This window comes from Orcinus orca, chromosome 11 (assembly GCF_937001465.1).
Source record: "Orcinus orca chromosome 11, mOrcOrc1.1, whole genome shotgun sequence".
NCBI lineage: Eukaryota > Metazoa > Chordata > Mammalia > Artiodactyla > Delphinidae > Orcinus > Orcinus orca.
This window is the reverse complement of record NC_064569.1, coordinates 86,649,048-86,665,046: the sequence shown is the minus strand read 5'-3', so window position 1 is coordinate 86,665,046 and position 15,999 is coordinate 86,649,048. Positions and strand designations below refer to the sequence as shown.

General features: G+C 43.1%; 1 long non-coding RNA gene across 2 annotated transcripts in view; it reads right to left on the bottom strand.

Annotated features, from left to right (window-relative positions):
• Positions 1-1,468: 1,468 nt before the first annotated feature.
• LOC125960551 (uncharacterized) overlaps positions 1,469-15,999 on the bottom strand; it is a 56,472-nt gene continuing 41,941 nt past the window's right edge. For both annotated transcript variants that reach the window (XR_007470344.1, XR_007470343.1), the window contains 2 exons: positions 9,126-9,202; positions 1,469-1,590 (listed from right to left, as the gene is read on the bottom strand). This is a non-coding gene — a long non-coding RNA (uncharacterized LOC125960551). The remainder of the gene's footprint in view (positions 1,591-9,125; positions 9,203-15,999) is intronic.

Sequence of the window (15,999 nt, the reverse complement as noted above, 5' to 3'; positions counted from 1 at the left end):
TAGAGTTGGAGACATCTGTATGAATGCATGTACGGCTTCATATAGACACAGATGGTTACATATGGAAACATTTATAGGTATATAGCTATATACCAGTTAGTATACAGACATATATTTCCTTGTTCTGTCAGGTGAAAGGGCCTAGAAGCAATGATGCTCTAGTGGCAATGAGCATGCCCAGACCTTAGTTTCTACAGTATTCGCCAATAAAAGGAACCAAGGCTTCTTGGAGAAAAGGTTGATTCTAGGACTGTAGCAGGAAAGGTACAAGATGATTCTGGAACATCTTTTAGTGCCAGAAAGTAAGGAAGTGCTCATGCACAAATGAAAAACAACCTATCATGGTAAATGATAAAGGTATGTTAGAGGCATACAGGAGCTGACAACAGCTCAACCACAGTTGTCCTGAGCAGCAAAATACTTAAGGTAGTAAAAGTAGTTTTGAATTATAACGCAAAGTATAAAAAGAATCCATAAGTTCATACTGATAGAAATAAATGAATGAATAAATAAGTAAATGGGAGAAGAAGAGACGAATCTCCTATGCAGAAGAATCCCAAATAATTTTTGTAGATACTCCATCCTCAAGGTGATGGAGCATAACTCCTTCCTCCTTAAGTGTGGGTTGCACACAGTGACTCTCTTCCAAAGAGTACAGTATAGACAAGGGAAAGAAAAAGTAACTTTACAGTGGAGAAGCCTGGACAAATACCACCTCAATCCAGGTTTCAAGGTTAACGTCAACATTGATAAGTGATATTGATAGTACAATATGCACTTTTGATAGTGTGTGATGAGAATGGCCCTTTACCTCTGTGGTCTTCCTCCCCCAAACTCATAGCCCCAGTCTAATCATGAGAAAAATGTCAGACAAGTCCCAACTGAGGGACATTCTACAAATATCTGACCAGTACTCCTCAAAATGGTTAAGGTCATCAGAAAGAAGGACAGTCGGAGAGATTATCACACCCAAGAGGTACCTAAGGAGACGGGATGACTGTAATATGGATCCTGGATGGGATCCTGGAACAGAGAAAGGACTTTAGGTAAAAAGTAAGGGAATCTGAATAAAGTATGGACTTCAGTTGAGAATGCATTCGTATTGGTTCATTCATCGTGAAGAACATATCATACTGATGTTAAGATATTCATAAAGGAAATTGGGTGTGAGGTATATGGAAACCTTCGTAATATCTTCACGACAAGTTTTTTAAATCTAAAACTCTTCTAAAAGAAAAAAAATATTAAAAAAGAATAGATTGGAACATATTGGGATGTGCTGCAGTAGTGAGGATAATTATTGTTTCGTGAAATTTTTGTTTCCCTTAACCATAAATATATATGTAGACACACACTGGGTCTTGTAAAATACATTTTTTACTGAGGATTGGGTAGGCAAAGTTTGAAAAACACTTCATTAGAGGATTTCTGTTTGCTCTAAAATTTCTTAAAAGTATTCATTTTAAGTTGTTTAGCGAGAAGTTTCATTCATTCAGTAACAATCGTCCAGTGATGAACCACCATGTCCAGAGAACCGTGTTTGGTGCTGTAGGATGTGCCACAGATGAACAAGGCACAGGGCTCCCTCTGCTAGAGAAAGAAGCAGAAAAACAAATACAGGCTCACGCAAGAGGCCGTGAAATAAACGCTAAGGTTTATAAAAGTGCCCTGAAAGCACGGAGGACAAAGGAGTTGGAGTTAATTCAGAGTGTTAGGAAAAGCTGACTAGGAGCTGACAGTTTAGCTAGACTTCAACAAAAATAAGAAGCACTAATGCTTGCTCATCACGTCCTATGTTGCCAGAGTCCCTGCGAGGATATTACACAGATCACCTTCCTTTATCCTCACACGTCTTACTGGCGAGGCGCTGCTTTTACCTCCCCACTTTCCAGATGAGCAAACTGGAGTTAGAGACGTGAGGGAATCGCCCAGGGATGCCCGGCCAGGAAGTGGTGGGGTAAGATCTGTGCCACGTCCTGTGACTTGGAGTTGCTTACCCCACCTATACCGCCTGACTCTATCTTCCTCTAGCTACGGAGTCTGATTTCGGATTTACAGTCCCTCAAAATAGTGTCCATGTCATTGCCTTTGCTACCACTGCCCCTCTTCCTTCTTCCTTCTTGAAACACTCCTACATAACCTTCAGAGCCCAGCTCAGTGCCTACCTCCTTCCTGTAGCTGTTCTCCGTACCATCTCTCCCAGCAGAATTCATGGTTCCCTTGCTTGTAGTAAAGCTTTGGTTGGACAGGCTATCTCCCACACCTCCACCCCGGCCTCCCTACTCAGATCGCGGTCAGTCATCTTTCTCTCTGTGTCTCTGCCTCCCAGCAGAGTATCTGGTACCCGGCTGTTGCCCAATAAATGAGAAGGGAAAGAGGGGAGAACCATAGGATTTCCATGAGTAAATAAGGAGAGACAGGAATACCAAGCTGAGAGTAACACATGAGCAAAAACAGTGGCAAAGTGAGAGGACGGAATGGTCTGGCAGGGATGGAGTGTAAGGCGCCCAGATGCGTGTCGCAGGAGAGATGGATAATTATGCCAGCCTGGGGCTGGATTGTGCAGAACTGGGCTGCTTTGCCAGGAAGCTGGGGCTTTATTCTGTAGACCATGGTGCACCATGGAGGGGTTTCAGAGTCGAGGGACAAGATTTGAACTGAATGACACTTTTCTATTTTATTCTATTTTCTCACCTCTGAAGAGGCTGGAAGACGAGAGAAAATATGAAAACGAATATTTGTCATGTATCTATTATAGTTCAGGCACTGACCTAAAATCTTTACATTAAGTCTTCTCATTCATTCTCACGCCAACCCAGTACACCAGATACTTCCCCTTGTTTTACGATTGAGAAGATAAAGCTCAGACAGGTTAAGTCATTGATCCAAGATCACACTGTTGAAAAATGGCAGATCTAGGATTTGAACGCAGTTTTGTCCGGTTCCAAAGCACGTTTTTCTTCCCATCACATCATCCTGCCTCCTTAAAAAATAGTCCCTCCTCTTCCTTGTGCCTGTTTTCCTTCTTCCCTGACACACTTCCCTTTGCCTTTTTCCTCCTGTTTCCCTAGACCTAAGTGACAACAGGCTGAAGAGAGGGTGACTTGAGCCCTAGCGTTAGGGACCACAGTGATGGTTTAATTTCCCTCCTTCCATGGAGGACAGAGATGCCAAGCCTGGAGCAGACCAGCAGGATGCACTGGCCAGGAATACAGTCCCTGGAAATGCTGCAGACGCCCTGGCTTCCAGGAAACTTTCTCATCTTTCAAAGGAGACCTACCCTCCAGCTAGTGAGTAACCCAAGATAGTTAGGTCACCCATTTTAGAGTCCTTGGGTGTCTGCTGGTTTGAAATCTCCTTTTGTGTGTACTTTTTTTTTACTTTCTTTCTAAAACACTTTTCTTTCAAGCCTATCAGAGTAGCCAACAACCACAGGAGTTAAGGACTGAAAAAAAAAAGAAAAGCCAGTCTTCCCTTTCTTGATAATGGTATTATGACTCTGGCATTCCAATTCAAACTTCTCCTAAGTTTTCAAGCAATGGATGCTTTATATGTGCTTGTGATTAAAATATGATGTACCTTAAAAGCCATTCCAGCCTCTTGTGATGTGGTCATAAAAATTATTTCAGCATTCAGTATACCTCATTCCCATCATGTCATCTTTGAGACCGTGGCTAGATGAATCATTGGAGAAATGAAACGCTTAGCAGAATGTTTTTCTTTCTGATTGTGGGGCTTATTCGATTAAGGGATAAAAGTAAATTGATCAAATATGTGGATGTTTGGAGTTTATTTTTATCGCTGCTGAACAAATTTTGAAAGGCAGCGATCTGATCTGATTCGATTTTCCTCTCTGTGGTGCGCTGTGAAAGAGGAAGCGCTGGTAAGAAAGGCCTGCTGGCCCGGCCAGGGGCTGAGTGACGGGCAAGCTTCCATTGTCAGTGTTCCTGACCCTGCTGTAAGTGCCCAGATCATAGCAGCGTTAGGAAAGCCCCCTTCTCAAGGAGCACCAGCCATGTCATGACAGGCTGACTTTGGAGCTTTCACGGAGTTCATAAAAAAATCACTTAGCTTTGCAGACTCCGCCTGCACAGCCCGTTTCCATGAACATCCTTCCTTTCAACCTGGGGTCCCCACAGCCCGTCCCTCTTCCCACCTCTTGTCTCCTTCACTGTCCCATTACTCAGGTGGTGGAGGTTTTAGGAAAATGAGAAGAGGCAGAGAAAAAGCCAAAGGATGCAGGGGCAGAAAACGGACCATTGGTTTTCATTTCAGCTGCATTCTTAACCCCCGGCCGGCCTCCAGGGACTCCTGTGGCTGGGGGAGCAGCAGGCTGCCTCCCTGCTCTGAAATCCCCAAGATTCATTAAATGTCATTGTTTTCAAATATTACTAACAACAACAATAACAATAATAATAAACAATAATAATAAATAGTAAAATTGGTTAAGTGTGTTCTTTGTTCTTTGTTCTTTGTGCCTGAAGTACACTGAGGCCTTACATTCTTTATTGCATTTAATCCTCACAACCACCTTACGACGTAGGTGTTGCTAGTGTACTTACAGATACAGGATAACTGAGGTACAGCAAGTTTTAGTAACTGGCACAAGTAGTGGAACTCGTATTTGAACCTATGCATTTCGACTCTGGGCCCTGGGTGTGTAGTCACTGCATTAAACTGCTCCCCACATACTACAAATGTAATGTTTTGTTGTTAAAATTCAGACGATACATCACTAATTATTAGAGAAATGCAAATCAAAATCACAATTAAGGTATCATCTCACACTGGTCAGAATGGCCATCATTGAAAAGTCTACAATTAACAAATGCTGGAGCGGGTGTGGAGGAAGGGAACCTTCCTACGCTGTTGGTGGGAATGTAAATTGGTGCAGCCACTATGGAGAACAGTATGGAGGTTCCTCAAAAAAAACTAAAAATGGAGTTACCATATGATCCTGCAATCCCAATCCTGGGCATATATTCCAAAAAAATGATAACTCTACTTCAAAAAGATACATGAACCCCAATGTTCACAGAATCACTATTTGCAATAGCCAAGACGTGGAAGCAACCTAAGTGTCCATCGACAGATGAATGGGTAATGACGATGTGGTGTATACACACGCATGCGCACACACACACACACTCACACACACACACACACACACACACACACATGCACTAGAATATTACTCAGCCATAAAAAAGAATGAAATAATGCAACTTGCAGCAGCATGGATGGACCTAAAGATTATCATACTGAGTGAAGTAAGTAAGAGAGAAAGACAAATATTACATGTGGAATCTAAAAAATAATACAAATGGATCTATATACAAAACAGAAACAAACTCATAGACATAGAAAACAAACTTATGGTTTTTGAAGGGGAAAGTCAGGGAGGGATAAATTAGGAGTAAGAGATGAACAAATACACACTACTATACATAAAATAGATAAGCAACAAGGATTTACTGTATAGCACGGAGAACTAAATTCAGTATCTTGTAATAACCTATAATGGAAAATAATCTGAAAAAATATAACTGAATCACTTTACTATATACCTGAATCTAACACAAGATTGTTAATCAACTACATTTCAATTTTTTAAAAATTCAGATGATACACACGGGCATAATGTGGAAAGTTCAATGTTCCTTCCTTCTCCCTCCACCAATTCCTACCTTCCAGAACATACTAGCCTGGTGGGCTTAGCCAGGTTCTGTCTCCTCCTAACCTCTACTGTACAGTGATCCTACGAAGGGGCCCAGATTCCGTAAGGAGCCAAACTACCTGGGGCAAGTGCCTCTGTGAAGGGACACCCCCCAACACAAGTTAGGCAGACCCACACTCATGGAAGGCAAAGGTGTGGGCATGTGTGTGGACATCTTGCCGCAGCCCGAGCTTGGGAAATCCTGGAGCAGCCAGGCTAGGCAGTACTTCTAGAGGACAAGGCCTTCCCAAGGCCTTCCCCCAGCATACAGCACTGACTGTCCCAATGGTCGGCTGACCTCAGAGGCTGAATAAAATCCCTGGGGTCAGGGGAGAAGGGAGAACCTTAGAAAAATAAAAAAATAAACAACCTTATCTCCTTTACTAGGCTGTCCAGCCCCCCCCACTACCACCCACTCTGTACACACACACACACTCACACACACACACACACACTCACACACTTTAGAGTTCATTTCTCTCTCCCTCTTCTCTTCTGCGCTAGCAGGGGCTATAATGTCATGGTAAAGAGCATTGACCTTGGGGTCAGTTTACCTGTGTTTGATCTGGCTCTGCCACTCATTAACTGTGTTCTCTTGGTTACATTTCTCACTCTCTGAGCCCCAGTGTGCTCATCTATGAAATGGGCTTGATAATGTTTACACCTCAAGGATGCTGGGAAACTTGGAATTACTACGTGCAAAGCCTGCAGTGCCCAGTCACTGCAGTTGATCAGGAAGTATTGTAATCTTGGCGCAGGTGTAGAAGGGGCAACTAGTTCAGCCTGGAAGGCTATGCAAAGGGCTTGGTGTAGTCAGCTTGTGAATCCCTGAGATTGGGAGTTTCTCCTACTCTCCTTCACCCAGGTACCTGGCAGAGGGTCTTGCCCATAGAAGGCACTCTGAAACACTGGCTGACTTGTACTTTGAATAGAACTAAGCTATAAAAGGGTCTGGAACTGGCCATGTGCTCTGATGAGTTAAGAGACTAGGGAGAATTAGGAAGATACTGCTAAGAGTCTGAAAATACCTATTAGTAGAGTCGATAAACACAAACAAAAGAAATTCCTTGTCGGCAATAACACAAGATGCCGGGAGCATGGACCTTTCTTCGGACTTTCTTTTGCAAACAGTTTACAAACAAAAGAAGAGGTGGATGGATGTGGTGCGGCATGAGGAGAAATGCCAGGCTAATGACTGAAGAGGCCAAACCATTTACAAAAATAGCACTCTTTCTTGCACAATCCACCTCTGAAAATGCATCAGCGAGCACGAGGCTGCTTTAACAGCCAGAGACACACAGGAAGCTGCTCATCTCGTTAAGTGGCCGTGTCCCACCCAGGCCAACTCAAGTGAAGACGCTTATGGCCTGCCTCCGAGTCAGCATGGAGCGGCAGCCCAGAGCGAATGAAAACTCATCCAGCTGCCCAGTCTAAACGATGTGGTTGGCCCCAAGCCAGAACATGTTATTAGACTGGAATTTTTTTTCAGGCTCTAAATTTAACCAGCCGGAGTTCTTTTTAAAGTACCATCCTATTCAAACTTTCAAACTGCAGAATTCGCCATTAAATGGGATTTGATTCTAGGCAGAACCCAATGTCCTTGGCTTGGCCCCTTCTCTTGTACAGTACGCCATCCACCCCTGCCGGGCCATCTGCGGTACGTGTCAGCCAAGGGCTGCAGGCGGCGTGCTTGGACAACAGGGATCTCGATAGACTTGACCTCTTTTTGAGGTGACACTGCTAACATCCTTGTAACCCTTAGCAGGCCCAGAGAGAAGAAAGTTCAACAATGGGGGAGAGAGGGAGAAAACAAGTTAGAATGAACTAGGATGTCAGAGAAATAGTATGGGCAATGGGACCACACCTGGAGGGAGGTTTAAAGTACACACACACCTTCCTCTCTCTGCCTGAGGACAGACTCTTGCTGACAGAAGCTTTAGCCAAGAACTCAAGTCACATAAACACTGCCATGCTTGACTTCACTTTAATATGAAAATCCTTCTTTCTTCTTTTTGATAAACAAATAGAGATTGGTGCAATCCAAAGTGGAAATTAAAGTGATGAAAGACAAACTAATATTACATAGTATAATCCTATTTTAGGCATATGTAATACGATCCCACGCACATTTCAAAAATCTAGAAGGATTTATATCAAAGTGTTAACAATAGGTACCTCTATGTGGAATGATTAGAAATGTTTTAAATGCATCTTCTTTTTTCTTATTTGTATTAAAATATTTGTGTAAGTGAACATGAACTGCTCTTGTAATTGGAAAATATTTTTTTAATTTAAAAATTTGACAAGCTGATGTGTGGCACTGATTGAACTATTTACTCCTCCAAAATGTGTGAAAGGCAGGCGTGATTGATGCCAAGGGTGGAGGTTAAGGCAATGTCTTCAATAACTGAGGGAAATGAGAAACCTTCTGGGAGTTGTTCCTTTTCACTGTTCACTGTGCTGATCCAATGTTTGACAATGTCACACACTCAGTAGCCCTTCCCATGTAACATTTTTCTGATGTATAAACTGAGTTTGACATAGCCTCACACTTCGGTTGCCTGTGAAGGATCTTTTATTTAAAAAAATATCGATCATGTATTATTCATATTTTTAACAAGTGATCGAAGCCATAATATCAACTCTGGGTAAACTGTGCTTCACACAGAGTACATGTTGCATGAATGAATGAATGAAAAAACCAAGACAATAAAAGACTTAGTCCTTGCCCTGAAGGACTTCACAATTTAGTTGGAGATATAGAATCAAGTGTATGAAACAACGGAAGGACAGAAAGAAAAAGGGAGTTGTAGAAGGACAGATGGAGAAGGAGGTTAATATTTATTAAATGCCTTCTAAGTGCACATTGGGCTAAATGCTTCCTGTATGGTACCTCATTTAGTCACTCAAGTACCCTACGGTTGTAGGCATCATTTTTTCCATTGAAAAGCCAGGGTTCAGAGAGGATAAATTAGTTCCTAAACACGCCACAGCTGGTAGGAGACTGAACCAGGAAAGGAACTTAGGGTCTCTGGACTCCAAATTAGTGTTGGCTCTGCTCTACCCTGACACCCCTCCCATGCACAGTCTCATGAAGTGAAGAGCGTACTGTGAAGGTGTGTGGCATCCAGCCAGTCCTTGAAAGGAGAGAGCGTGAGGGCTGCAGCTAGCAGGGGATGTCGCCGTGGGGCTGCTACAGCCCCGCCCTTTGAATGGATCCATCTTGCTTCCGTTTGCCCTCAGTAGCACATGAAAGTAGGCTCCAGCACGCTCGGGAGTCTTCTCCATCCTCATCCCAAACTACTCACTCCGACTCATTTCGTGCCTCACATCCCAGCCTACTCCACTCCCCCAGTCCCTGATACTATGGTCGCATCTTCCTCTGGTGGCCCCAGAAGTCCCCTCGTACCTGACACTCGGCTCCGTTTCTCCTGCATCCTCCTCCTTCCTGCATCACAATTCAGCCGTTCCCTCCGGTTGTGCTTCCTTGGAGGGTTAAATGAGATAACTTACATTAGCACTGAGCCCAATGCCTGGACGTCATAAACTTTCAGTAACTGTGAGTGCCTGTGATGGTGGGGCCAAACACTACGTAGCGATTGGAGTCACTCGGACTTGGATTCAAATGTTTGAGCTGTCTTTTGACTAGCCTCTGTCGCCTTTCCCTGACTAACACTGTGACCTTGAGCAAATCACCAAACCTCTCTCAGTCTCAGTTTCCTTTTTTGGTAAATAGGAACAATGATAACACTTTGCTTGTAGCGTGGCTGAAAAATTAAATGAGAAAATATACGTGAAGCGCTTAGCACAATGCCAGTCAGAGAGTAAATGACCAATAAACAGTATCATCACGATTAACGGCATTAGTAATTGCATAGTTGCCATGGTTACAGAAATTCTGCCCGGAAAATTGCAGGTCCAGGGTCCCGTAATTCAGCAAAGACCCTTGTGAGTAACACTTTCAATAGTCTTCCCTGGCCGGAAGAGCAGTAGCTAGACTTTTTTAGAATTCAAGACCAAAACATCAAGTGAATTCAGCCCCTTGGAACACAGAGGAGGAGGAAGGATAAAACAGCAGGAATGGGCTTGTGAAATGCAGGATGCATTCGTAGGGCAAGGTATAACGCAATCAGACACTGAACGATTTTCTGGCAGAGGTGTTATAGAAGGAAAACGAGGTTTCATTTAATTAATGAATTAATCAATTAGACATATATTGCCAGTTTTTTGGAATCTAAATAAGACCATTCTCGTAACTTCCAATCTGACTGGGGACATATTTCCCTAATGAGGTCAACTAATACAATATAAAATGAGCTACATAGTTGGAGAATAGAGAAAGGGGCATCAGATATTGACGGGCAAAGGCATAAGTTGAAAATGTTTTGATTTTAAAAATTTGATAAACGCATTCCCAGGAACACATTTATACTGCACTTATAATGCTTTGCCTCGCATGGTCTTGTCCACGGAAGCATCAAGTTTCCAGCTCACTGCAGGATAAATCCAAGCTTAAGGAGATTCCATCAACAATACTCCCTGCTGACTGAGCGCTCTGCTCTCCCAGGCAGCTCCACCTCTCACCGCCTGCAGACACTCTGTGTACATCTGTGATTTCACCTTTACTCGTGACTGATCGACCTAGAAAACTCTCCCCTCCCCTACCCTTCTGGTCCTCGGGAAATATTTACAGATCATTCAATGGTGGCTCCTGGAAGAGATAACAGATGGCTGGAAAACTCACCAGCAGGATCAGCAGATCTGAGTCACCAGTTTTTTTTCCTACTCCTTGCATGCTTTCGAAAATAACATTTCCCGATTCTTTCTGTTTAGCCAATGTGGTCACCATCACGTCCCCGGTTAGATGGTCCTAGCCTTTAGAAGGCCCATGCCCTGAGCTCAGGTCTAAGTAAGGACACACAGGCTGGACTGAGGATCCTGGCCCATCCTGCCACAGGTTTGGGTTAGGGCCTCTCCATGCGGAGACCGTGCTGCACTGCCCTCCTGAATTACACAATCCCAGGTTTTTCTAAGCCTGGCTTCTTGTAAGATGTCCTTATTATCATACTTTGCGTCAGAGAGGCTTGGCAGAGATGATTGGAAGCCAAGAGACAAAGGAATTTCAGCCCTCAATGTGGTCCAGATCCCAAAAGGCCAAGGTCAACAATGAGTGGGCAACAGGAAAGATGGGAGAGAGGTGCTGTCGGATTGAGGTTGGTGTCCATCCCAGGGCCCCCGTACCCACTCCTCTGCTGCTGACATGCCTCAGCTGCCTCCTTCTCCAGGGAGAGGGCCTCGCTAAACAGGTGACATTCACTCTGAAGATGAGGGTGGAGAGGGGAGGAGAGCCAGAACGTCGTGACTGCTGGACACAGAGATGCGGGGCTGTAAGTCCTGTTCCAGAGCTCCCGGCACCAGGCTGAAGCCCATCCCTTGCTCCAGCTTCCTTCCCCTGCCCTAACCTACTTATTCCTTCCTCCCAAGAACATTCCCTCAATACATTGCTTTCACAAGAATCCTTATCTTAGGATCCACTTCTAGAGAATTCTCACTACGACAGGCACCAAACAGCTAAGGACCAAATCTGGGGTCAAAGTGGAAGATACATTTTTAGGAAAATAATTTAATTGCAGGTGTCATGTGTGTCATGGAGCAAGAATTGCTAGAATTGCTAGTGTTTTTCTGGACTTCTCCTGACCATGGCATCAAGAGCCACTCTTCTGGGGCACAGGCTCAAAGGGCCAATGTGAGGTCTGCCCTGGGTTGATAAAATGTTTAAGTTGGACTGAACAAAGATGGAAACAAATTACAAGTGGCTCATTGTTCCATGATCCAAAACAAAACAAAACAAACTGCTATGAGCATTTTGGTGTATTTCTTTCGAGATTTTTACTGCACGCAATTTTAATTACATTCCATGTATAATTTAGTGGTGATTTTTCACTTGATATTAAATGTAAGCATTTTTACTAAGTTATTAAACTGTCTCATGCTCCCTATTTTAGTAGCTGCATACTATACTATCATTGGGGGTATCACAATTTACTTAAAGATTGCCTTATAATTGGCCAGTTATGCAGAAAGCTTTAACTGTATTTAGTATTACGCCTTTAGTACAGATCCCTATAAGTGAAATTACTGGGTCAAAAACATGCATATTATTAGGCGTATAAGACATTTATTTCCCTAAGGATTGTATATATTTACCATTTCACCAATAATACGTGTATTTATTATACCCTACTACCTCCCACCATAAGTATAATTTAAATTTTGCTTTCTAATGTCATAGGAAAGTAACGTTTCAGCGTCATTTAAATTTCTATTTCATTGTTTGCATATAAAGTTGGATATTTTCCCACATTATGTTTACTTATAAGCATCTTTCTGTCAGTGTTTTAGTTGGGCCCTTCGGCTATCTAGCTTTTAGGATCACACGTTCTTCTTTTCAATGTAGATGAACTCTTTATGCGCCAAAGATATTAACACTTTTGTCGTATGTCTTACAAATATTTTCTCCCATTTCTCTTGCTCTTCATTTTCTAGTATTCCCTTTAAACATGCGGACATATTATATTTTTTTCACTCAAATCTATTGATATTTTCCTTTGTGATTTATTGCTATTGTTTTTAAACTTAGTAACAAAACCATTTTGGGTTTTAAAAGATGATAGACAGCAAAATGTGAATAGCTGTTGATTTTCTCAGGATTAAAGAATGGTTGATTGTTCTTTTTTCTCTCTTTTTCTTATATTTTCTAAGTATTCTGTAATGAATTGATTTTTTTCTGTAATGAGGGAAACTTTAATGTATTTCCTAACATTTCTTTTTTTTAACATTAAGTTTATTTTAGGAAGAGCTGAATTTTTTGAATTCTCTGGAGATTTTGTCATTGACAATGTTGAAATGAGCAATTGCTATGTGACAAATCAGCCTAAAACCCAGTAGCTTAAGACAACAGTCATGTATTATTATACTTTGTGTGTCTGTGGGTCGTCTGGGGGTGAGATGATCTTGGCTGGGCTCTCTCATGTGCCTGCAGATGGAGTGGCGGGCTCCGTGGATCAGAGTTTGCTGCTAAGCTGGGGCAGCTCTGCTCCACATGTCTCTCATACCCCTCCTGGGACCCAGACAGCTCAGGCATGTTCTTCACCTGGCAGCGGTAGAAGCTCAAGGGCTAATTTAAACACACAAGGCCCCTGAAGATGTAGGTCCACCTTCCCTTCTCCCTTATTCGTTTAACCGTGTCACCAGGGATAGAGAAATATACTCTGTCTTTACTGGAGGGGCTCCAAAGTCGCAGGAAGGAAGAATAAAGAATTAGGCTCAATAATGCAATCAGTCTATTATAGGTAAGAATAGATTTTTGTCTCTTTACTTATATTTACAAAGAGATGTCTATTTACATCTGGCTTGGCTTATCAACAAAAAATTGTCTTTTTTCTTTCAAATGGTATATTACAAATTGATAGAGGATCTTCCCTAAATATTGCACAAAGGGAAACATCCAGTTCCAGACCAAGTAATTAAGGGAAAAAAAAAGCAGCTTCTTGTTCAGACATCAGACTCCAAGGACCTTGGCAAAGGCGCGAGATGGAAAAGCAAGCTGGGGGTCTCCAAATGCCCCATTTATGAATAAGCACCCACTGGGGCATCTCAGCACAGAAACAAATGGGCCCCAGGGAGAGGCTTTCTTTTGTGCCTTCAGACTCTGAACAGCCGTCAAGAGCCGTGGGCTCTGATCACAGCAAGTAAATTGGAACCGGCAGGTGCAGTGACAAAGGCAATTCCTACGAGAGGCCTATTTACACTGATGTCAGATGTCTGAGACGGCAGGTGTGCACAAACAAAAGCGAGACACGCAGGAAGCTCAGCCCATGTCACCAGTGTCCTAGTTTGGACCAGGTTTAACGCAGACATTGTCCTTCTCATCCCCGTGGGGACCTGCTGGCTAGGGGACCATCATAAGAGTGGCTGAGATGGCAATGTTAATATTCCTGGACATTCACAAAGCACCTCATCGTTTCTAAAGGCCTTTCATAAGCTGCATTTCATGTAAGTCTCGCAATAACCATTCAAAAATATATAGTAATGTTTATTCTCTTTTATATTGAAGGAAATGTAGTTTAACTACCATAAGCCGGATGAAAAAATGGTTTGAGTCACAATAGTTTAAATACTTTGTAAGTCCCTTTTGTGGTAAATAAAGAAGTGACGTGTCTGTGGTCCAAGAATTATCATCAAGCAAATGTAACTTCCTTGAGATATTGCCAGCAATGGACTTCAGGATGTGAAGTCAGATGAGGCCAGAGGCAGGAGGAGGGGGTCCCAAGACAGCCCTAGGATCTCTAGGGCTGGGATCCCATGTCTGGGGCCGAGGAGTGAGAGAAACAGACTGACCTGACTTCATGGCCTGGCCACTCTCTTCTCTTCAAAGCTCTCACTCAGACCTGAGGTCAAAGGTTTAATTGTATTTCCTGCTGATCCTTTCAGAATACTAATGGACTACTTAAAGAGCTCGCTGGCTAAAAGGCCTACTGCTTTTAGAAAGGGGGAGCTTTTAAAGAAGAGGGTTTCGTTAAGTGGGCGCTCTGGAATTTTCCATTTATACGAAAAGGGTGTTTAATACTCAAGAGGGTATTTGTCATTTGGGGGAAAGGTTAAGTCAATTATTTTGTCTGGAGATGAAAAAGATGGAGCGTCAGCTTAATAACAGACTTCAGGTCTATGAGAAGCAGTTTTGGGGAAGATGGCGGCCACCTGTCCATCCTCTCCAAAGCAGAAGAAGAATCGGGCTTTTGTCGAGGGAAGAAGGTCTAAGTGAGGCCAATGGAAAAGCTGTTGGGCTGCAGCATTGAGCGGCCCTGCTTCTGTAGATTATCAGTAGAATCCCTCCAGTGGAAGCTCATGAGGAAGGGAGGTTGGCTGGTGAGCCTTAGATGCTTTTCTTTCGTTTCCTGACTCTGAGATTTGCTGCTGTGAGATAAAATTGGGACAGTAAAAGCCAAGGAGTGCTGAGACCTAGATATAGGTCCTGATTCCTGTTTACTTCTTGAGTATAAGATACTATTTTCCTGGACCTCCACTTCCATCTGTATAATTGGATTACTCTTATCCACACAACTCTCCTCTGGTAGCTTTATGAAGAGGGACTCGGATAATGTATGTCAAGGTGCACTTCAAACCACACGTCACTGAGCAAGTGAAAGATATTATTTTTCCTGGAATAAATGCTGATTATTTTTCAAGTCTAGTGAACACTTAAAATTTTTCTTCCTGCTTTGGAGAAAGTTGCCAGATGGTTTTGGACCCAACCTTGAATTAATGTGACAATTATTTTTTTTTTAGCTCTCAGGCCTCTTCCTGCGTGCTCAGCCTTGAACAAGTCCTGTCTGCCACCAGCTGCTCACAGAGTTGTGCCTTTTAAGGGCGAGGAGGCCTCAAAGAGCATCTTCTAAACCAGCTTCCAACCACGTTGGTTTCCCTTTTCTGGGTGGTCCTTGCATGCCCCTGGGAATGGGGAAACTCACTATCTCATTCTTAAAGTTCCACTTTAAAATTTTACAAATAGTTAACAATTCATTTTTCTTTATATGAAGCCCAAATCTATTTCCTTGTAGCAGAGCTCAAAAACTGAGACGCTTACAGAGGCAGGTAAGATAAATGAATGAGATGGGGCTGGTAAAGACAAGGGGTCATGGAAGATGCTGATTAACTGGAAAAGAGGTGCCCTTCAGAAGCAGATGGCTGCTCCCCCACACCAGCAGATGATTTCTACTGGACCCTGCAGGAATGTGGGTCCAGACTTGCCAGACCTGGGGCTCCGTTTGGGGCTGGGGTAGCTTAACTCACGTGGAGTGTCCAAAGCGTCCCACTGGAAGGGAGGCTGTACTTGTTAAATATCAACACTACAAACTGAATTTGCATCTTAATAACTTTAATACATTTTCAGTTCTCAGCAAAGAGTAAGGTGGAGACATCTCCCCCCACGGGGTGCCTCTCCTCCACCCCGAGTGCAGAACCTAGGGCGGCAGCCCCAAGTGCTCACCCAAAGGATGGTATTTCCAGATCCCCTGAATTTTTAAGAGCCGATGGAAATTTTATTTTTACGTCAATTTTCAAGGTTTTAAAGTTAGCTTTATGTTAAACATTTCATAAAGGCTGTATGAACCAGACAAGATATTCTTGGGGAGGTGAATGTGGCCCATGGACCACCAGCCTGCAACCTCTGCTGTCACAGAGCTGCCACCCTCCGTCTTAGTTCTGCCCTTGGTGACCAGATG